General features: G+C 37.2%; 1 long non-coding RNA gene across 1 annotated transcript in view; it reads left to right on the top strand.

Annotated features, from left to right (window-relative positions):
- LOC125921256 (uncharacterized) overlaps positions 1–18,140 on the top strand; it is a 48,155-nt gene extending 30,015 nt beyond the window's left edge. Inside the window, exon 2 of the long non-coding RNA XR_007457357.1 lies at positions 17,769–18,140. This is a non-coding gene — a long non-coding RNA (uncharacterized LOC125921256). The remainder of the gene's footprint in view (positions 1–17,768) is intronic.
- Positions 18,141–24,499: the final 6,359 nt, after the last annotated feature.

The following is a 24,499-nucleotide window of genomic DNA, read 5'->3' as shown; positions in this document are numbered from 1 at the left end:
ACCCTGATGTTTACAGCAGCATTATCAACAACAGCCAAATTATGGAACGAGCCCAAATGTCCACTGACCGATGAGTGGATAAAGATGCGCGCGCGCGCACACACACACACACACACACACACACACACACACACACTGGAATATTACTCAGCCATAAAAAGAATGAAATCTTGTCATTTGTAACAATATCGATGGATGTAGAGAGTATAATGCTAAGCAAAATAAGTCAGTGATAGACAACTACCATATGATTGCACTCATATGTGGAATTTAAGAAACAAAACAAAGAAAAAGAAGAGACAAACCAAAACCAGACTCTTAACTATAGAGAACAAACGGATAATTACCAGGGGGAAGAGGGTGGGGGGGATGGATGAAATAGGTGAAGGGGATTAAAAGTACACTTTACTTGGTGAACACTGAGTAATGTACAGAATCATTGAATCACTATATTGTATACCTGACACTAATAACTATACTGTAATTTTTAAAAAGGCATTGGTGAGAGTTGCCCTGTCATCTTTGATGAATATTCTGGAAACTGTTTTCTGTTGTCTTTGGATGCTATTAGGAGACAGGGTCCTGGAATGGTAGATTCCTCACAGCAGCCCTTAAACGTCAGAGGCATAGACATGGTTGCAGTAACTGGTAAAGGGATAGATGTGGTCATTGGAGAGGTTTAGCTCACGGTGAAATATGGTGGTAGGTAATTGCTACTGATCCCTAGACCTGAAAAAAAAAAGAGAAGTCTACCAGGATCCTACTTGATTTTTATAACTTAAAAAAAAAAAGTCTAGTGAACAGAAATCTGACTTAAGAGGCGTAGGTTTCCACTCAAATCTCAAAACGTAGTCTGTTCACAGACTAAACCTCTGAAAAGAGGGATGGCTTTCTTGAGGAAGGAGCAGTTGCCAATCTCACAAGAATGTATGATACCCTTCTAAGTGTCTTCCAAAATGTCATGTGGCCATTTACCCTAGTAACTATGTTCTGGAAAAACAGAAATCATCACATATTTCGGGCATTGTTGGAAATGAACCTGAACAGACCTAAATCCTTGGGTCCCAGGCATCACTTTTGTCCATCAGTCAGAATTGAGGCTTATGTGGATCAAATGAAAGAAATTTTGATCCAATTCAACTTCTTGGATAGCTCATTGGTGCCACAAAACCATTATCTGGCTGTTTTCCAACTTCTGTGCATGTAATTGTCACAAATGTACTTAGCAAGTTATAGAATTTCCACAATCCTAAATCTTTGAGTGACAGATATTATGATACAAGGAACTATGTATAAGCCCCTTAAGTTTCCTCTTTGACCAACATTAAAAAACCAAGAGCAAATTTCTTACCAAGATATCTTGATAAGACAAATGCAAAATGCATGCTAGCAGATGAATTCAATTCCATAAAAACAGAGGGGCTTGCTTCCTTATTAAAATTTCTGAGGTCCAGCAGTCTGAATCTTGGAGGGAAGTCTGTGCAAAGGTAAAGGACAAGCTGCTATAACTTGGATTTTGGAGGCAACATATATTACAACTGAAAGTGTTATTTGTTTATTATTGTTTATTTATGGGCAAGTTACTAGAAAATCCCGTAGCAAGGGAGAAGGAGCTCGCATCCAGTTCTAGACTTATATTTCTCGATTTGATCTTGGAGGAAAATAACCAGCTTTAGAGGCAGATCTTAGAATAGGGAGAGTTTGACAGTTGACGCAGGTTCAAAAGGTGTTAATCCTATGTGTGATCTAAGCATTATGAAACCCAATTTGATTGTGACAAGGAATTTACTTGGCATGGATATTTTAGAATTAGGTTTGTCAATAATTTTTTCTTCACATGTTTTGTCATACACAAAGAGAAAAAAATGTGTGAATCAAATCTCAGGAGCAGAGCCAGGTATGTGAGAGAGAGCTAAAGGATCTCTAACAGCTCCCCTACCACGCCCTCCCCCCCAAACCAAACCAAAACAAACCAAACCCCAAATGCTCATTATGAATGATGAAAGGAGCAGGGATAGCAGGGTGGATTTCTGAATTATTTAGTATATTCTAGAGAAATTGCTAATTTATGGTGGATATAAAATATATTGCTAGGGGCACCTACGTGGCTCAGTCGGTTGACTGTCCGACTCTTGATTTTGGTTCAGGTCATGATCCCAGGGTCGTGGGATCAAGTCCCAAGTTAGGCTCTGGGCTGAGCATGGAGCCTGTTTGGGATTCTCTCTCTCTCCTGTTGCTCTCTCCCCCCAAAAACATTGTTGGATAATAATGGTTTTGAAACCCTATTCTTGGATAAGTTTTCTGCAGAAGTTTCATAAGCCTTGAGTAATAGTTTAGATGAAAGCATTTATCATTATGACACACAGTCAGATTTAATAATTCCTTTTCTTAGCACTGTTTCCTAATCACTTGTATTGTTATGTTCAATTTTATGTCCTATTCATGAATATGCATATAATTTGGCTTCTTATGTCAATCCCTACTTAAATTTGATTCCTTTAATGTCAGGGTTGTGATAATTTGGAAGTGGAATAAAATGAAAGTTACCATTAGTACATACTTATCATAATTTAAAAAATGCAAATATAAAGAACATTGGAAAAATAATAAAAATAAACTACTCATACTTCTTGGAAGATTAAATAGAGGTTAATTTTTCACTGATTATTCCAGAATTTTGAAAAATTAATATTATATACAAATCTAATTCCCTTTGTTATTTTTTAGCCTGTTTCTGCTGTTGAGACAGCTCTAATATGAAAATTTGGGGTGTTATTTCTTACAGACAGGTATCCATATACAATATACTACTATTATGTATACTGGAAAATGGACATGTTCTTTTTAAAATGTAAGTCTATTGCTGGGTTCTGGCTCCGTCTTCCTCACTACCATGATTTTCCATGAATTTACCCAGTAATTTTTCCCTATATTTTGTTTCAGAGATTAATATACATATTTACACTTATATTACTTAATAATTTATACTATATTGTGCTAATATATTGATATACATTTCCTATATATATATATTTCTTAAATATATATATATATATTTCCATGTGTTACGTTAGCTTTGGTTGCAAACTAACTTTTAGCAAGTTTGGCTTTATCCACCAGTTTGTGTGGCTTGAGCTGTGAGTAGGTGCCTCCATAGGAATTTGATAATTTTCCCCCCATATTCCAAAGCCACCAATTCATGGAGTGGCCAGCCATTCAAGTATTATGAGTTTTTGGTGGGTTCTCAAGTAGCATAGTTCCAAAGCCATTGCTTTTCTGTTCCTACATGAACATAAAAACCCAAGTCCATAGATTAAGAGTACTGATGCTATCTCCCTGAGTATCTCCAGTATTATTTCACACACACACACACACACACACACTCACACTCACACACTGGTGTTCAGAACTCTCTTGAGTTTTTAGTTTTTGTAATTCATCCCTACTGTTTTATCAAGTTATTCTATGTATTGAGAAATGAACTTGTTATATTTCCTCCAGCTTTTCTAAATGTTTATATTAGAAACTTGTTTTTATACAATCATCTACCAGTTTGGTGTTTCTCCTGATTATGAAACAAGGATTGGGAAGGATAATTTGCTTAAAAATGTCTTTGTAATCTGGTGAGCAAACCAGTTTTGGCACTTGAAAATAAGCACATTTGTTGTACTAATTAGAAATCATTTTTATTATTCTTATTCACTGAAACAGATTGTTAGGACAATTTTTGGTCTGGTTTGAGTTACTGCATATACTTGAAAGAAAAAAAAAGATGAAAAAAGCAAAGCAAGGCAAAATAAATATTCCACAATTCAGATTTATCATCTGACAAAATTGGTGAAGATACACAGAGTTATGTTTATACTTAGAAAATAACTTTAAAATAATTTAAACTTCAACACTTGGCAATATTAACACTTATCTAGGGCTAAAGTTTTTCCAATGCTGCCTTCCACCAGCAATGAACAACACAGGAAATGTTCTTTGCAATCATAGCAGCATTTTGAGTATAGGATCTAATTTTGTGGAGCTCTATATCTTTTGTCCTTTACCACGTGTAGAGCCAAGACTTTTTTTTACGGGTTGAAATACTAAGTAACATTGGAACGAAAAGAGCTGGTTAAAACAGGAATAAAGCTTTTTGATTACAACAAGGCATTTTGAAACCTTTATTGTTGCAGAATTTTAAGCCATGTCTAACAGACTATCCTGAAATTGATGTGCAGATTTCACATTGCTTGATGAAATTTTCACCAAATGGGCTTTTCCCTGACAGTCACGACAGAAGTCATTTTGTGATCCAGTAGCAAGCATCATTAGTGGAGACGGTGGAGACTCCTGAGTTTTTAATGCATTCTGGGAAACCGCCACAACTTGGCAAGGTCTCTCTGTGGTTGCTTTATAGTGCAGAGACTCACTCTGTGTAGTAAAAATAAAACCAAATTCATTTGGGCACAGTCTTTTTGTTGCTTTATTTAATTTTCACTTTGGCATATGGCCCTTAAAGCTTTAATAGGGCAGATGTGGCTTTGGAAGAATTTCCTAATCCAACTTGGTTAATGACTTTCATGGTAGAAGCCAGCTCAGCAGTTTTCTCTCAGTCCATATTTAGTTCCTCTTCTCACTGATTTTTCCTATGGTGGAAAACCTCTCCATGGGGCCACCGATTATCAGTAGCGGTTTTCCTGAATTTTGAAGTAACTGCCCTCAGGTTTGGGGGATGCAAAGGCACAGGCAGAGTAAATGCTACTAACATTGAGCTATTGATTCCTGCGGGGGAGAGGCAAGTTGGCACTCCTTTCGTGGTCCTCAGCGTGATGCCTCCAGATTGCTCTGAGGGATAGAGGGTTAATCACATGGGTTAGCATTTGGGGAAATCCTACATGAATTAGAGTTTTTGATGATTATTGGCATTCCTGATGTCAGTGCAGGGCTGTGGAGCCGGGCAGTCTGTCCTTCATATCCTGAGGAACAGAAAAGAATGTTCTAGATTTCTCTGACTCTGTTTCCTGACAGTAATGTATATTAATGCCCACCTCACAGAATCTTGTGAGGATTCAGCGGCAGGAAGTTGTATTTGCCAAACTTGTTATTCACATGCCGTTTGAGCACATTTTAATGTTATATCTGGGTTCTGTCTGTATCATTATTTACTTAAAATGTTTTAACAATCAGCTATCCCCCAACTTTTTAAAATTTATTGCTCCTTTGGCCTCATTCCAAGCGATATCTGCAAAAATTTGATGCGCTGGTTATATATATTTTTATTACACATCAAAATAAATGTAAAACTGTCTCTTGCACATTTTGGACAACACTGATATTATGCTCACATAATACTTAATATGATAGCTTCAATTGCACTAGTTGTATCTCCCATTAGACTGCAAGTTACACGACAATAGGGACTTTTATTCAATTTATTTATTCTGATGTCCTTGATGCCTAGCATAATATCTGGCATATGGGGAGACCTCAAATTGTCTGAAAATTGTTTGAGGGTTTCTTGTTTACTTGGAGGAGGAGACAGATGTGGGAAAGGGACTATTCCTTCTCTCCATAGGAGTACCTGCATTCAAACTCAGCATCCCACAGGACCGGGGATGTCTTCCCTCTGACAGAAGGGCTGTGCTTGAACCTAACTTCTCCTGAGCTCCAAGAGCTGGATGATTGACTTTATGCTATAACTGCAGAAAAGTCTAGAACTTAATCTAGTGTGACTGCCTCCCCAGTATTCTGATTACTACCATACCCTTGCTTTTGCTTTTATCTCTTTTCTCCCATACCCCTACCTCTCCTTTTCTTTCAAACACACACACACACACACACACACACACACACACACACACACTGACAAGGTTGTTTGCATGTTTACCTTATAAGAAGGGAGATTAGCGTGATGGCAGGAGTTCTTCCCTGGAAGCTTCACCCATGGTGGGTCCAGGCATATGTGCCTGCGGGGTGATGAAAGGGTGGGGTCCCTGCCTTCCATGCTTGGCTTGCACATGTCCTCAGTGAAGCCCTTTCCTTAATCTGTACTAAATGACCTTGTGGAAATCTTCTCAAGCTCTCCTTCATGACAGTTGGCAAGATAAAAAGGGACATTCTGCATAACCGAAGGATGGCAGCATATATATATGTAACCTGATGTTCAGTGAAACAAAACTTGCTAAAATCAGAACATATCCTTACATGGTGTCCAATTCCTAGCACATAGTAACTACACAATAAATATTTGTTGGCCGCATGATGAATGTGTAAATGAATACTTGCAGACAGTGAAAGAATAAATGGCTGAAAAAACTTTCTACCAGTTGTTTTTTCATGGTTAGTAGAGTACAATGAATAAAGCCCAGAAGAGTGGTAAACTAGAACTTAATTTAGCTGGCACTTTTAGGAGATGACTTATTCTAGATAACCACATTTCCTGAATAAGTGAAACTTTGTCTTCAAAGTATACATTTGCTTCTTGAATAAGCTCTCTTTAAAAAGCCCTAGTTCTCTGCCTTATTAAATTGAATATATTGTATATAATTTAACAGTTCCCTCAATACTTATTAGTGAAAACTGTATTTTAAAAATAATTAAAATTAGGTATGGATCTAGAAATTTCAGGAGTCTTCTTTTGTGCAATTTTTGCTTGGCTGAAAAAGAACATGTGTAACCAAAGGATACTGATACAAAGCATGGTCCTCGGTAGGAGTCTATTCTTTATCTCCACAATGCTTACCTTAGAGGGATATTTCTTTACGGAAAGGAATTTGGAAAGGTTGTATACTATACTTAGTTAATCACATATTTGTTTTAGTGTTTGTGCATTAGCTTGAGTTTTGACTCCATCTCAGTTTTTATCTACAGAACAGGAAAAACCTGATTTTCTTCTTATTAGAAATTCTTTTGGTGACTTTGTAGGCATAACATCCAGTTAGGGATGTGTACAAGAAGATTCATCAGAGTAGACTTTTATAGTTAATGTTTATTGAACACATGCAATTGCCAGCCACAATGCTTCAGAAAACATTTAGAAAGCAAATGTTTCTAACATTTAAACTTTACATTGCAGCTATATGAAATGAGAGGCATCATCACCATTTTGTAGATGAAAACTGATGCACAGCGTGGCTTAGTAACACTCTAGGAAAGTTGTCTGTTGACCTTTCTTGCTGACCCACTTTTCTCCACACTGGACATCTATCTTCCTTCAATCCCCTACGTTATCAGTGACATGAAGGCATTGTTTGGAGGTAATCAGGTCTAGGGATAACCAATGGGAAGCATAGCATGGTACCAGAAACAGCTTTAATGTCAGCGTGAAATTTTACCGTGATGAGAAAATTATCCTACACCTTGGGAAATTTCTTGCTGGTATGTCCTCAGTAGAGCCCCAGTGCATGTCCTGTGTTCTAACTGCAGAGCCAGAGCAGTTCTGCCCTGTGGAGCCTCTTCACTCCCAAGCCCCACCTCCTGTCCCCTTGGCAACCAGGCAAAAACAAAATTCCTTTCACTTTACTATGCAAGGCAGCTCACCTTTCTTTTTGAAATTTCCTCTTGTTTCAGACCATGAATGGATTATTATTTTTCAAGTCCAGAGACTTTTACAGGTATTTTCCTAAATAAAAAGCCATCTTCACTGGTATATGGAAATAGCCCTGGGTATTAGGTTTTTGTTTGTTTGTTTCAAATATTGATAGTTTTCTTCTCCACTACATCTATTAATATCAAAAATTGAAAATAACTTGATAATAGGAAACTGGCAAATGCAAGATATGACCATACGATGAATTTTAGGTTTAATTTCACAGGAAAATGTTCGCTAATATTTAAGTGAAAAAACATACTCTAAAACACGATGTGCCCTTTGAACACCCCCTCCCTTTTGTTTGTTTAAAGAATTACTCAGGAACTATATATAAATACCATGTATTGTCTGCCATAGACTATTACACAGAGATCCCTTCTGGGTCTATTGTGGTGTATGTGATCCTTTGCTCTTACTCAAATTCTCTTAACTGCTGTGCTTCCCTGACACCACCTTTACTAACAACTAATAATTACCAAGAACTTAACTCTGTGCCAAATGCAGTTCTATGCACTTCACAGGACTGAGTTCATTTAAACTCATTCAAAACCCCAGATGAGGCATGTACTTCTATTATTCCTACTTTATAACTGAGTAAACTGAGGCACAGAGAAGTTAAGTACATGGTTCAATTCATAAAGCAGTTCAGTGGGAGAGCCAGATTTGAGCCCAGAAAGTCTGTTTCTGGGCCCTACATTCACATCTACTAAGCTTGTATAGCTCTTTCCTTTCTTGTTCTCAAATATCATTTCTTCCTACATCAGTTGGTCCTGCTTTGATCAACCATTGCCATTTCTAATGTGTTCCTCTGTTTGTTAGGGTAGAATGGGAATGCTTGGCCTAAACATAATCTAACATATTGAATCAGTGACCTTCATTTTAGGTACCATATTAAATCAATAGTTTCTGGCCAAATGAATGTCTATAATAGCTCCCCTGCCCTCCCATATGGAAAGGGAATAAGTCTTTCCTTGTCATTTAAAGATCTCTTCTTGTTTAATCTAATAGTTGAGTGGCTGGAAGTCTGACTGTCAGATAATTGCTGTGCTCTGGTGACTATATACTTAATACTCTTTTCTGGTCAACCCTTTACTGTCTATGGTAGAACTCAGAGATAAGGGGGTTAATGGAGCATCTGGTGCCTCCAGTGATAAACTTGGAGAAGCCCCAGGCCTGTAAATAATAGATTGTGGGTGGAATGTTTTTTTATTTATGTCTGGAGAGTTTCTGAGGTGAGGAATGATGGACGGGGGATTCCCATGCAGCCTGGTGACACAGATAGCACACTTGACAATCAGCAGAACACTGATCTGTTTCAGCGAGGCCCTAGATAGGAGCCTAGGGGTGCCCATGCCACCCAGTTGTTTGCGTCCTCAACAGGAGAAGGGAGCAGCCCAGCTGGCAAGAGAACAGTGGGCTTCCCAGGACTTTGTTATGAGGTTATGTTTTCATCCTGTTCCAATCTCTGCTTGGCTGGATAGGAGTTTCTCTTCTGTAAGGGCACATCATAAATGTGTCACCATGCAAATTCTCTGTAAGAACCGATAATTCTTCATATCTGCCTTCAAACGCTTTAGTAATCAATTTCCCTGAACTTTCCTGCTGAAGGTTTCTTTTCTTTTCTTTTCTTTTCTTTTCTTTTCTTTTCTTTTCTTTTCTTTTCTTTTTTTTTCTTTTCTTTTCTTTTCTTTCTTTTTTTTTCTTTTATGTATTAAGAGAGATCAAAGGCAGCTGCACAAGTGAAGGTGTAAGAGGGGGGCAGTCTCCCTGAGTTCCAGAAGATAAGATCATGTGTGTTGTTTCACCCTAGTTTCCAGAAAGAAAATAAATGATAAGAACTAAACCGAAACCCCTTGAGCTTGCTTGTACATGAACTGATTTTCCTTGCAGATCTGTCTGCTTTCTGTGGCTGGAGGAGGAGAGGAGGCCTGGGAGGGTGGTGCGAGATGACTGAAGAGCAAACGCCTTTGCCCTGAATTTATTATGTAGTCTCCCCGGTCGTGTGATGGTGGAATTCTCTCTCCTCACCCCTCACCTTTCCTCCACTTCCTACCTTACACAACATTATGAGGTGGCCTCTAAATGAGCATGTGTGGAAATTGCAATGTAAGGCCATCACATAATCTCCCTTTAAAAATTATGGGTTCATCTTGATATGTAAGAATTGCCTTGAGCTCTGGCAAGATACCATCCTTTGGGGGTTAGAATAGCTGCCCTGTGGCCCTTTGACTGGGTTGCTTTTGTTATCACAGTACGCCAACCTAGATTTGCCCTGTCACACAAATGTGCTGTCAGCAGCTTAGTTTTGACAGTTTTAGTTATGTGTCTCCTTGTAGCATATTGTCACACATACACTGACAAGAAGAGATGTAGTGTGCTAAATATAAATCCTCCAGGAAAAGGAGAGAAGTAGCTCTTGGGACAAAATCTAAAAATTATTTTTGAGTTAATTTGTTTTGTGTTGGATTAAGAATCATTTCTAAGTGATAGAAAAGGATTTTTTAAATATCTGGTTTATAAGAAATGAAACATTTTAAACAGAAAACTAATGAACGATTTTAAAACATTAAATGACAATCCTTTAATTGTGTATATATTTACCATAAAATGTTAGTGAAAATATGGGTATGTTAACACCAACTTCACTTATGGCAATGAAAGTTTACACATGCTCTGCTCTATCAGAGGAAATGACTTGTCTGGGTAGTTATGTTTGTTTATACTCTCTGGTGGTATATGACTCCAGAAAGATTAAGAACCTAGTGTGACACCAGTATTGATAGATGTTGGTCATCTGGCACACCAGAAGGGGAGGCCAGTTACCTTGGAGACATTTGATCTCAAGCACAGATTCATAAAGGATACAATACATATTTAAAAGGCAGGTTTCAGCTGGCTAGCTCAGTTGGTAGAACAGGAAGCTAGCTATTCAGCTCTTGATTGAATTGATGTCAGGATCCCAACAAAAGAAAAGCAGCAACATCAGGTTTCAGTTCTTAAGCCTACCATATATTTTCTTCACCTCCATTCACCCCAATCCCAGCTTGACTTTTCTCATTTTATTCCTTCTCTTTAGACTTTTTTTTTTAAATTTCAGAAGCACTTGAAATGACAAAAGCTTAGCCTTATGAGTGAAATGTGCATTATCTGATATATCTTCAATTCAAACCCCCCAACTTAGCTTTCCAAATAGATCACACTTCTAAAAAATTCTAAAAAAAAGTCAAGATTTTCCTGATTGGCTTTTCACTCTTTTTCAAACAGAAGATGACTCTTTAGGCATCTGTCCCTTTTTGATCAGATTGTCCCTTTGGTCTGGGAGTCTGGGATGTCTTGTTATCCTTATGGTTTTTCTCAATGTATTCTTCCTTTGGGCCAAATTTAATACCATTCCCTCTTTTGTCCCCTCCACAAAACAGCTACTTGTCCTCTATCTTATCATGCAAATGTTCCTGTGTTCCTAGAGTTTATTTCCTTCTTCCTTATGCTCTTGTTAGCTGACTTCATGTCTATCTTTTCCACTGACTGTAAATTCCTCAAGTGCAAGAGATTTTTGTTCACTTCTGTTTCCTGTGTAGGGAGTAAATGCTCAGTAATTGTTAATACGGGTAAAAGATCATGAGTGAGGCCCAACCACATGGAAGCATATGGTACTGTTAATCTTGTAGGAAAGAAAGAGTCTAGTAGCTTCTTGTCTGAGTGATGGTTCATCTCATGGTGCCTCCACATCTCTGGCTGATTCATCAGTGAAGGGGATGAACCTGAAAATAGTATTCTCCTCTCGTGGTTGACTTCAGTATTACATTTTTATTATTTTACTCAAGAGTAATTTGGGGACATTTGCCATAAAAGAGTATAGATAAAATGAAACAAAACAACAGAACAATAAAAATTAAACTAAAAAAAACAACAAAGAAACATGAAAAGCAAATGAAACATTAAGAGCCAGATAATAAAAGTGGGCAAGAGAAAAGAAAGCTAGACAGTGCAGCTTAATTAAGGCAATCTCTTATACATTCATTCTAAGGGAACACTGCACAGCGTCTCTGACATAATTAAACCAGTGTTTGTTAAGACTCTTCTTTGAGGGGCTAGGTAATTAGCATAATCAATCAGATGATTAACATAATTAATTATCATATTCCACAGCATTAATAAAATCAGTTGGGCTTAAATTGGATTTAAGCATTAATAAAATCAGTTGGATTAATAAAATCAGGTCCTGTGTAGGAAACAAACACCGAGGTCTCTACTAAGTACCTTGAGCAGAGATACGCTGCCAGACTTGGGCTCTGCCACTGGATCATCTGCTCTAGGACTGATGGTATTAAATTTGGGTGGAAAGGAGGACTTAAGCAATGGGTCTGCGATCAGGTGCTCAGTAATCCTTTGGTAGCCACCTCCAGATATATAAAAATATCTCAGTGGCATTCCATACACCTACTGCCACCAGTAAGAACAAGAAGTCACAGAGTGAGAGGTTAGACTTGTAAACCACTGACAGATACATGGAACAAAAGGTTCCCTTAACTCTGTCCAGTCCTAGCCAGTTTAAGTAAAAGGCAGGATGAAGGTGGGACGTGTTTAAAAGGAACCAATGGAATGTCACCAAATGGAAGGACTCATGGTAGATCCAGAACTGAAATGTGAGAGACAGAGGTCCTGTTTCTCCATGCCTGTCTGCTTCACCTTCTAGCCACTTTCAGGTCTCTTTTCCCTGCTTCTTCATGCAAAAACTACAAATACCAACATGAGGCACATCTCCTCAGTCCCTACATGTAGATGTTCTTAAAGATTCAGTGTCATCAGATAAGTGGTTAGAGTTCCTGAGTCCTAACTCTAACCCCATAGGAGGGCGGATCTCATTAATCCAGCCTGGGTCAGTATCTACCTAATTGAACAATGTAGGCAAAAGAGGCAGAGTCCTAGAGGTTGACTGCTGGGAGGGGTGTTAGAGAAAGGGCGCAGAGTCTGGGAAGCACTTACAAAGATCTCATTTAATGAATGTAAGTAAGACTGACCGCATTTGCAGTTAAGTGAATACCCTTTCGGAGCTTTTGTCCACTGCAAGGAAGGAAAACCAGAGCATTCAGGAATCAGCTTTTAACTCCTCTTTGACTATGGGGGAGGGATATTTTGTACCTTAATGAAGACTGTGCCTGATCATAAGTGACATTACTTAGAAGTACTGAGTCTCAGTCACTCCTGTAGAAAGCAAGAGAGTGAAGTTCAACCATCCTTGTGAAATTGAAAAGCATGAATAATTACTTCCATAATTGTTTCTGCACATTTATCTGGACGAAAGCAGTATCTGAGGACAACAATTAATGATTTTAATAACAGTTGTCATTTCTTGCTGTGGACATTAGTTGGTATTTGGCCTTCAGCTATGACATTATACTCTCAGCCACTGTAATCACTTCAAAAAAAACCAAAACGTGTAGACCAAGACACGAACGATATCAGTTCTCTTTGAACCCTCAGAAATGATGATAGTTGTGGTGACAGTAGCAATTGGCAGCAGTGACTTCCTTTTCTGCTCCACTCCTTCAGGGCCTCCCAGCAGACTGTTGTCTTCCTTTGTTTCCTTTGGCTCCTTGCCTCTTCCTCTCCCGAAAGGCACCTGTTCTGTTTTTTTCACACTCCTGTAGAGTACTGCATGACTCCACAGTTAACCTCCATACTTTCAGTCAGAACAGGGAGCTATGCTTTATGCTTTATACTTTAAAAAGGAAACGTAGACCTTTCTGGAAATGATTAAAATATAACTTGCGTTTCTGAGTCAGACCAACCTCCAGCAAGCACATTTTAAGAATTACTCTTCAATATATTTCTTATTTTATTTTTTTTTTATTTAAAAAAAATTTTTTTAACGTTTATTTATTTTTGAGACAGAGAGAGACAGAACATGAACGGGGGAGGGGCAGGGAGAGAGGGAGACACAGAATCGGAAGCAGGCTCCAGGCTCTGGGCCATCAGCCCAGAGCCCGATGCGGGGCTCGAACTCACAGACCGTGAGATTGTGACCTGAGCTGAAGGCGGACGCTTAACTGACTGAGCCACCCAGGCGCCCCTTCTTTTATTTTTTTAAGTGATGATTTTTTTTTACATTATACTGTGACTTTCTTTATTATACTTTAGTTCTGATGACAGTGCTACCAAAATAATAACAGTGTCTGCTCCCGTAATTTAACAGAGTGAAACCTACCACCATCCATTCTGAAGCATTAATAAAAAGCTCTGTGCTAAGTGAGCTTCAGTGCATTTGGAAGAAAAGGCTAGACATCAGGTGTGAAAAGGTTACCTCAAAGCAAACTATGTATTATGACAATTTGAGAATCTAATAGTTATATATTTGCCTTTTTTGTGTTTCTGTTGTTTTAGAAAACATAATGAACCTTTATTATTCTGTTCCTTGTTCCGTTTCCAATCTAATTTCAAGTAGCTACATGACAAGAACCTTTTCATATTTCTTTTATATTACCTCAGCTGAGCACAAAGCAGGTGTTCAATAAATGTTTGTTGATTGATCTATATGAACAAATAAATATCCGTGTAAAAAGTTTTCTCAAGTTTTTAATAATATTTATAAAACCTCAGTGTAGGATAGAATATAGTTTTTTCCTTTTCCTGTTTCCCTTTCCTTCCTAAATAATTCAGATAAGGTTGAGAAAGGTGTCAATGTCATTGGAAATGGGGAGCCTTGGTGGCCTAGAGTGGGCTAGCAGTCAGAGGTCTCACATGGTAAGAAGAGCTTCTGCATAGAAGGGTGGCCCAGCATGATTAGTCAGAATCTATAAAGAAATCCCATGGTTGGGTGGCTTTCCACAGGATGTCAGAGTCTGAGCAAGCTGAGGGTGTTTCTGTGTGTGTGTGGGGGGGGAAGGTGTGGGGTGGCTGGCATGGGAGGTGAGAACCCAGTTTGGGGTGAGGAGAATATCCAAGCTGGCTTCGAGTTCCTGGAAGGGGAGTGAGTGGTGGCAGAGACAGAATATTGGCTATATAGAGAGGAATTGATTAAATAAATACATATACTAAAGATAATGGGAATCAGTTTCCCATGGTTGGAAAAGGTGTTATAAATATAGCAAGAGAGAAAACTAGAATGAACCCTGTGGATTGGATTCAACTATTGATGTGAATTTATGGCTTTCAATATAGATTGAGGGAGATAAAGAACTATAAAAATAAATATAGTTACGTATAAACGCTCTGAACATTGATATATATGTGTATCTGTGAATGTGTTAAGTGCATATATACATATATTCCCTAGGTCTGTCTGCTGAGAGTACTCTGGAGCAACCATTCTCCACAAAAATGATTCAGGGATCTTTGACAAATGCTACTTTCAGGCCTGAGACAGGGGAAGTTTGATAAGCCTGTCATCTTATGGTAGACCAAAGAACTCTAACACTTTCTTGAAGGGGTTCCCACTGGCCAAACTAAGTTCAATTTGAGTATCAAAGTAATCTGTAGATTATAATCCATTGATAAAATAGGAAACCAGGAGTCCGTGATGATACAAACAAATAAATGAATAGACGAAAAGCTTGATAAGAAACAGGATATTTAAATTATTTCAAAGTATCCTTTCACAAAATAGTTACCAAGCAATCTTTTTTTGGAGAAACATGACAGATCCCATGTTAATCAAGTGATCAAAGTGAATATCATTATCAAAGGGACAAATTGAAATTATGTCCCAATTCTTATATGTTAGAAGAATAAGCAAATAAATAATAAAGTAGGAAGAAGGAATTAATACATATGAAATTTGAAATATATACAGAATAAAAGTCTTACCAGTAAATAAAAGCAATAGATGGAAAAATTAATAAATATTTGCTAAGTTTGATTAAGGGGGAAAATAACATGATTACTAAAATAGCAACAGAATATAAGATATAGGGCTATTAACTAGAGCTGTGGATGTGAATAAATTTGAATAAAATACTATTTACAGATTTGGATCAATAAATTTGTGATTCTAGGAGAAAAACTTATTTTTCTAAGAAAATGTAAGTTAATAGCAGTGACTCAAAAAGAAGTAGAAAATTTAAAACCATCAATAACTGCAGAAGAAATTGAAAATGTAGTCAAAAATTTCTCTCTAAAGAAAAACTAATGCCAGATGGCTTACTATAAGTTTCTTAGAAATTTTAAAGGAATTGCTGATTCTCATGTTTTAGAAATTCTTCCAGATGATTCAAAAAGGTGGAAAGCTACCTAATTACTCTTCTAAGGGTAGATTTCGAGTGATACCAAAACAGTATGATTTTAACAAAAAGAAAAACTTCTAGTAGTATTCTAATTATAAATATAGATGCAAAGCATTCTAATTATAAATATAGATGCAAAAGTCAAAATAAGTTATTAGCAAGGAAATTGCAGCAGAGTATTGAAGGTATGAGTAAGTAGGGATTATATCAGGAATTCAGATTTTTCATCGGGAAATCTAATGTGATTCTCTATAGAAACAGATTAAAGTGGGCGGAAATACCATGTAATTATCTCAATTGATGCACTTCAAAAACATTTAATAAAATCTAACACCAGTTAATTTTAAAAACTCTTTACTTGGAACAGAAGGGAAGTTTCTTAATGTGTTGATAGGTACCCATGGGCTATCTATAGCAAGCATCACAGAAAATGGTGTCACTTTTAAAGCATTCTTTTTTTTTTAATGTTTATTTTTATTTTTGAGAGAGAGAGACAGACAGACAGAGAGAGACAGAGAGACAGAGCATGAGGAGGGGAGGGGCAGAGAGAGAGGGAAACACAGAATCCAAAGCAGGCTCCAGTCTGTGAGCTGTCAGCACAGAGCCCGACACGGGGCTTGAACCCACAAACCAGGAGATAATGACCTGAGCTGAAGGCAGATGCTTAACTGACTGAGTCACCCAGGGAACCCTTTTTTTTTTATTTTTTAAAACATTTTTTACAGAGAGAGAGAGAGAAAGAGTGAGCGAGCTGAGGGAGGGGCAGAGGGCAAGAGAGAGAGAATCTTAAGCAGGCTCCACACTCAACGCAGAGTCTGACATGGGGCTGGATTCCATGACCCTGGGATCATGACCTGAGCTGAAATAAAGAGTTGGACACTCAAGCAACTGAGCCACTCAGGCGCCCCACTTTTGAAGCATATTTTTAGTGAGGAAGAAGGTGAAGATGCTATTACTGCACCTTTTCAACACTGTGCTTGAGAACTAAGCCCAAGCAGTAAATTCGATTTAAAAACAAAAACAAACAAACAAAAAAAACACAAAAAGAAGTAGAATGAGAACTATGAGGCAAATGTCATTATATGTAAAATAATCTAAAATAGAAACTAATCTAAAATAGAAAAACCATGAATTTACAGCAAGTGTTTAAGACCATTAATGATTTAACAGACTTAAACCATTATTAGAAAGAAAAGATCTAGGCTGTGGGAAGGGCCACTGTGAATGACGCCACTCTCGTTTTTGTCCCTTTTTGACCAGATGACAAAATTAGCTTTACATTGAAAAGTATTATTAAGTATCTGTATTGTGTTAGCCCAAGTGGTGTTCATAAGAAATTACTTCACTGTCTTTAGAAATGAAGCTTCTATCGGTTTATGTCATTATTTGGAAAACGTTTCAAGATAGAAAATAGAGTTGGACTGAGATCCAATAAGCGTGTTGTCCCCCCAAAATATCCATTTTCAAATGTTTACTTCCCTTTTCATCTGTTTATGGAAAATCATCACAAAAGCAGATTCGCATATTCGAATACATACAAACTCATATTCTATATTTGCCGTGGAGTTCCATTTTCTTTTTATTTGTATGACCTTCTGAGATGTCGAAATTATTATTGTCATCATTACTTGCATGCTTCATTGAACCCTTTTTGAATCATTGATCTAAATTTTCAAATAGGAGCATTAACTCAGCATGATACTCACAATAGAGAATATTAAATTCACAATTATAAAAAATATACCACAAATGGTAGAATAATTCATCAGCAGAGACAAAAATACATTCTGTTAACCGAAGAATAGGCAAGAAGAATTGATAAACACACTTAGGATGCCTACAACAACTTTCAGAAGGTGATGATCATTATACATGTAACAAGATTTCTGCAAAAATCAAATCATTTCACATCATAAGTTTATGGAATGCCTGTCAGTGTAATTGTTCTGTTGCTTTCTCTTCTAAAGCTTCCGTGTTATCTGAAGACCACTTAATTGATCACCAGATGTCTGGAAACCTCACTTCAGGAAACCCTGCTCCACATATTTGAGGAATGGAAATTGATGCAACATCTGGGTTAAAATTATACAGAAGTGTAATAGTTAAGATATGTTTCTCACCTCTACCCTGTTTTCATGCTTTTACTTCTATTGGTGGAGAGGCTCAAAGCCATTCCCTGGTACTAAGCCTAGACCCGATACTTTCTTCTCCACATTTGAGAACGCTTTATTAATTGTTTGAAAGCTTCCATAGTGATCATGGTGCTCTAGAAGTCATTGGCGGTGGGACAACAGAACCTCATAGAACTTTTTCCCCAATAAAATCATCTTTTAAAACTGCCTGTATCTTGTCTGTTTTCAAAAGAAATACATTAGTCTTCAGCTTAAAGAACATTTTCCGAAAATGTATTCCAAAGTATTAAATCTACCTTTTTTTGTGTTATTACAATAGCCAAGAAATAAATCTGAGTTTATTTAGTATAAACTTGGTGCTTTTAGACAAAGCAAACAACTTCAAATTGCTTAGGAAAATATTCAAAGTTGATGGAGCCTTCAGACATTGATTTAAGCATGTGGCTTTTGGTTTTTGCATGTTGAAGGGATTGGATATGGCAAAGTAAAAAATGTATGCACGTGTGAGTGAATGGAAACAGAGAGAGAGGGACCTCTGTGGACTATTCCCTTTGCTAACCTTATGTTTTCTTGGCTTTGAAGTGGAAATATCTGGTGTTTCCAGCTTGGACTAAATCACAGATTTCTAATGAGTTTTCTTGATATTTGCTCTGACCCGATTCAGGTCAGCTTATTGCTTTTTCTTGCAGTTGAAAAGCAGAGGAACAAGAGGTAAGCCTTCTTTTGCTCATTAAGGTTTCAGCCAGTGATCTTAACTCAAGCATTTCTAATTAAAATGTAAAGATCATTAGTATGCGCCATTAATAGAGGTTTGTCTTTCGGCTCAGAACGCTCCCTTGGAGGTGGCAGGCTCACTCCTGCACCCACTGGTGCTACACAATTGCTGCTCTTGGCAAGGTCTCAGAACAGGCTGGGGTTTCTGTCTGCTACCTGAGCCGCTGGTGACAACCGCCGATTATGTCTGGCTCAGGGCAAGGAGGAGCCAAGAGTAGAAACAAACTGCAACAGCAGCTTCTCCTTGTTACTGCCCCCAATTCCCAGCACTGGCATTGCTGAATGAGAGAGAGGCAGAGGCGTCCTAGAACTGATAAGAAAGACATTATGTAATATTTTGAAGTGATATATCACCCTCTCCCTCAAAATGAAGATGTATATTCATGTGGTGGGAGATCTTTTACTTTTTTACGTAGGGCTTCAGGAATTCAAATTTCTACGTAATCCACATCATGCAAAACATTTTAATGTGTGCTATGTTTCCCTAAAGATAAATACTACTTTTGGTTTGACATTTGCAATTGAGATATGAGCTGATAGAAGTTTTTAATTGTAATTGCTAAGCTACTTGATTTTGAATATGAAAATTGTGATTAATTGAATCTTTAAAGGCACATGACATGTGCAGGAATCAAATGGAGACTTTAACCCATAGCTTGTAATATTTATGGCTTATTTTATATGTAGTATGTTAAAAGAATAAACTGAAGAGACATACTGAACAGTAAGTTAGAGCTTTGGGAATGTCCAATTACTTAGCCTTCATCTTAGGAATATTAATGTAGGGATTTAAGGCAAATCAGAAATAAGAATAAAATTACTTTAATTGTGTCCTAAATACTCTAGTAATTACATAAAACACTTGCTAATTTATTGCTTTTATTTGCTTCTCTATATAATCATCTGAACTTCTGACCCATTTTAATTAAGTTAGAATATAATTAGTGTTTCTATTAAAGTATTTGGAGTTAATAGAATACAACTTCTTTCTTTCATAATCAAGATTACTATGTTGCCTGGGGGTACTTGTGATTTCTAATTTAGTTAGACTCAATGGCAAATACTAATAATTCACATGTACACTTTTATGCCTCTCATCTTACTGATTGACCTTTGAACTATTTGAGAAAGAAATATGAGCATTGACTTTATACCATAGCTTTATATAAAATTCATCCAAGGTTTAGAATGTTTGGAGACTTATTATAAACACACTTGTAATAAGAAGGTGCTGGGTTTTAATCTGTATCATAAATTACATGTGCACTCCACAAAGGGCTGTTAATAATTTGAGGGTGTCGAGAAAGATAATCATCTACTTACTATGATAGCAAGAAAGAGTTCTAAAAGTAGAGTTGAAGTCAAGGGAGAGACATATTATGAATAGCTTTGTTTTATTATAAGAACAGGTATTGTCTGGTTTTCCATTTAGATATAGCTATTGGAATATACTGGGAGAAGCTCAGTTACCACATAGTTTTTCAATAGGAATAATTTGTTAACTATAAATCAATGCATTCAATTGTCATAGTTTTATAAGACTTCAAATACAAGCGTCTGTAAGTCAGAATAAAATGTTAGATTACATATTCCACTGTCATCATGGTTCACATGCAAATACTTGTTCATTTAAAAATATATGTGTATATCTCTAATGACAGAGTGATTCCTTCTTAGATACTGAATAAGCCCAGTAAGCCAACTCAGCCGAACACAAATAGTCAACCCACCCCAAGTGGAGATTATCAGAGCCTAGAAAACTATAACCATGAGTACAGTGGTTCTCAAACTTGAGTGAGCATTAGAATCACTGGAGGGCTCATTAAATCCATATTGTTGAGCCCCACCCTCAGCATTGCTAACACGTTCCCAGGTGATGTTGATGCTGCTATCTGGGGTCATGTTTTGAGAACCACTACGTTAGAAGATGCCTCTGAGGCTTTCGGAAAAGTTTTCCTTGTTTTATTCTAGTTTGCACTTCACTAGATTTTTTTTTTTCTGTGTAACTCATCAGAAAGAAATGACCTTAACATTTTGTAACATCACTGTAAGATGCTGTCTGCAATTATTTCTACACTGGGTTTCATATGCCAACGAACATGAATAACATATATCTAAAATGTAAGTTTTTATGAATGTATAATATCTACCCATCATCTATCAAAATATAACTGTATGTTGGATTCGTTTCCATTCTGTTAAACTTCTAAATCCCTTAGTGATTTTGAACTTAAAGTTGGAGATGATGGTTAGGAAACGGTTGAAAGCTGGAGGGAAACCTCTAAGGCTTTAACATTACAGTTTTCTCAGGTAGAGCTGAGTGACACATCATTGACTTTTAAAGAGAAATTGGTGGGGCACCTGGGTGGCTCAGTTGGTTAAGCACACAACTTCGGCTCAGGTCATAATCTTGCAGTCTGTGAGTTTGAGCCCCGTGCCGTGCTCTGTGCCGACAGCTCTATCGGCTGTTAAAAAAAATAAAAACATGCTCTATCTCGTGTTAAAAGAAATAAAAAAAATAGAGATCGGTGAGGACAATTTTAGGCAATCTTAAAGACATCAGATATCTTGAATAATTCTGTCCCTTTACAGAAATGTTTCAGCATTGAGATGTTCTAATATCTGAGACTGATGCTGTTTTAAACATGCTGGTTTTATAACCAGGTGTATGTGAATAGTTATTTTGGACTGACTCAGCTACGTGTTTGCTTTCTTTTCTCTCACACTACACATTTTCTAGTCAGCCCTCCCCAATCCATGCAGATCTTCAAATTTATAGCCACTAGCGCAATTCTAATGTCTATAAAACCTTGCCTGGCAACTGATGGGAGCAGATGTTAGGCGAAGAGCCTTGGAACATCTGTTTGAGCTGCCCGCTGTTCCCTGTGGCAGGCTGCTGGAGCCTGCACAAGGGTTCACACTCTGTCTCCTTCTCTGACTCCCACCTGCGCACACTTGATTAGAGATTTAAAAATTAGGGACCATTACAAGGGGCAGGCTTCCTAGCAGAGGAGATGCCCCCAATCTCCTCCCGGGAGTCTGACTGCCCTCTGTGGGGTGGGGAGTGCCATGACTGTGGGCACACCGTGGTGCCTTATCTCTACATCTCGCATCATCTGGAGACTGTTTAGGCAAACATTTGAGAATCTGAGTATTTGTTGGAAGATTGCCTCTGTTTTTTTTTTTTTTTTAATTTCCAACATGACTTTGATATTTGGGGTGGGGCAAATTAGCATACATTTCTGAAAGTTCAGCACCCCATGTCCACTGAAAAACTTTTTAATCTTTTTAATCTTTTTAAACTTTTTAATCTTTTTAATCTTTCAGAAACTATAGGGTGTAATGGTAGTGGAATTGTAGATGTATGTATAAGGTACGGAATTAATTTAAGAGGTGGGGATCATATTTATAGGGGGATCAAGAAAGTTTCAAAAAGGAGATGGCACATGAGCAGGTTGAAATATGCATGTGTAATTATAACAGTGGTGCATGTACCTGTAAAACATTCAAACTATACATTTTGTGTTTGTATCTGCAAAGATTTAGTGTATATTGTTCCGAAATATCTCTTTTTAAAATTGTTTTTCCAACATTTATTTTTGAGAAACAGAGAGAGACAGAGCATGACTGAGGAGAGGCAGAGAGAGAGGGAGACACAGAATCCAAAGTAGGCTCCAGGCTCTGAGCCATCAGCACAGAGCCCAACTCAGGGCTCCAACCTGCAAACTATGACATCATGACCTGAGCCGAAGCTGGACGTTTGATTGACTGAGTCATCCAGGCGCCCCTGAAACATTCTCTTTGACTTAAAAGTGTATCAATGATATTTTTCCTATTTGGTAGCTACAGATAAACTTCATTCATTTTAATAGTGGTCCAGTTTTTTATTGTGTATTTGAATTCTAATTGATTTAACCAACCTCCTATTGATGGACTTTTTTTGTCTTCATTTTTTTGCCATAGCAAATGATATTGTAATTAACGTGTGTGTGTGTGTGTGTGTGTGTGTGTGTGCACGCTCTCATGCCTTTGTACATATGCAGGAGTATTTTATTTTATTTTTTATTTTATTTTTTAATTTTTTTAATGTTTATTTTTGAGAAAGAGAGAGACAGAGCATGAGCCGGGCAGGGGCAGAGAGAGAGGGAGACACAGGATCTGAAGCAGGCTCCAGGCTCTGAGCTGTCAGCACAGAGCCTGATGTGGGGCGTGAAACCATGAACTGTGACATCATGACCTGAGCCGAAGTCAGACACTTAACCAACTGAGCCAGGAATATTTTTTATAAGATAGAGAGTCCTCAAAAGTAGAATTTCTGGGTTTGTACGTATGCATATTCAGAATTGTAAGTTATTGTCTAGTTGCCCTTTAAAGTCCTTATACAAATTTAGAATTTCACGCACAACATTGAGAATGACTGTTTTTACTCCCTCACATGTTTATAAGACATTATAATAACTGAAAGCTGGTATAGATTAGATATTTCAATGTACATTTATGTGATCATTATTGAGATTGTCATCTTCACATGTTTATTACTTATTTGCTTTTTCCATGAATTTCCTCATTGTACATGCTTATTATAAAAATTATTTTCCTAAACAATATTCTAACATTTTTATAACACGGCTTTGTTTTTCATTCATACATTGGATCTCTGGAATCCAGTCGTGATTAAGGCATGAGGCAGGGGTGTACATTTATTTATTTCCCAAGTAATTAACAAATTTTTAAGTACTACAGACTAAATAATTAACCCACTGATTTGAATTACCACCTTTATAATATCTGATACCTAGGTCACCATCTGGGTTCTCTTTCATTCCATCCAAACAAGAAACATCATAGCTGGTCAGTCTTCTGTCTGGCAGGGATTATAAAGAGTGAAATTCTCCACAGAAGAACCAGCATGTACAAGGACCCGGGAGCATGGGCAATGTGCTTTGTAAAATGCAAAATTGTAGAGTAGTTGGAGCTTTAAGTTTATGAACAAAGATTACTAACGTCACTAGGAGGTCCACAGCAAAATCAATGAAAAAGTTTTCTGTAAATAAAACACTGCTCTCCAACAAAAGCATAATATTTACCCATTCCAATTTGTTTTAGATCATTCATGCTTAGACTTATTTTAGCCCTTTGTTAGTTTTTATGGAAAGCCAATGTGTTCAAATGCAGTGTTTTAAAAAGGCTTTACCTTTTAGCACATAATTGTTAGCTTTCAAAAGTAAACAGTTTTCATCATTTATATTTCTGTAGCTTCCACCTCCCTCCTTGGGAAGAAGAAATGCTGAGAACAAAATGTTCTGGAATTTTAGTGTTTGCCTGTCATCTCCCTGAACTTCAGTTTCAGTTTTCTGATGAGGAAACTCTTTCTAAACTTATATTTTTTCTTCTTTTTTTAGTGGTCCAAGCAGAACTAAACATAAGCTCATGTGACAGTGGGATGTAGGTGTACATGCAGACAGAAATTATTTGTTGCTGTCTTTGTCATTAATGTTTTATTCTTAATGTTGGCTTTTTGTAAAGCAAATGCAAGCCAAGTGCTGAAACATGTCCAAAAGTTGCTCTTTGTAACTAGCTCTTCCCATCATGGTTATTGACCCTAATTCAGATAAATAAAACCCCTAAACACCATTTTCCTTTTACTCTCTCTCTTTCTATTTCTCTCCTGTCAGATATCCAGATAGCTGCAGGCAAGAAAATACCTTCAAAAGTTATTTTGACTTAAATCAGCATCATTTCCAAGGTTTAATCATTAAAATGTAATTAAAATGTCATAATGCTTACTTAAA

The sequence above is a fragment of the Panthera uncia genome, chromosome C2 (genome assembly GCF_023721935.1).
Source record: "Panthera uncia isolate 11264 chromosome C2, Puncia_PCG_1.0, whole genome shotgun sequence".
Taxonomy (NCBI): domain Eukaryota; kingdom Metazoa; phylum Chordata; class Mammalia; order Carnivora; family Felidae; genus Panthera; species Panthera uncia.
The sequence above is the reverse complement of the archived record's forward strand: the minus strand, read 5'-3'. Positions and strand labels throughout refer to the sequence as shown.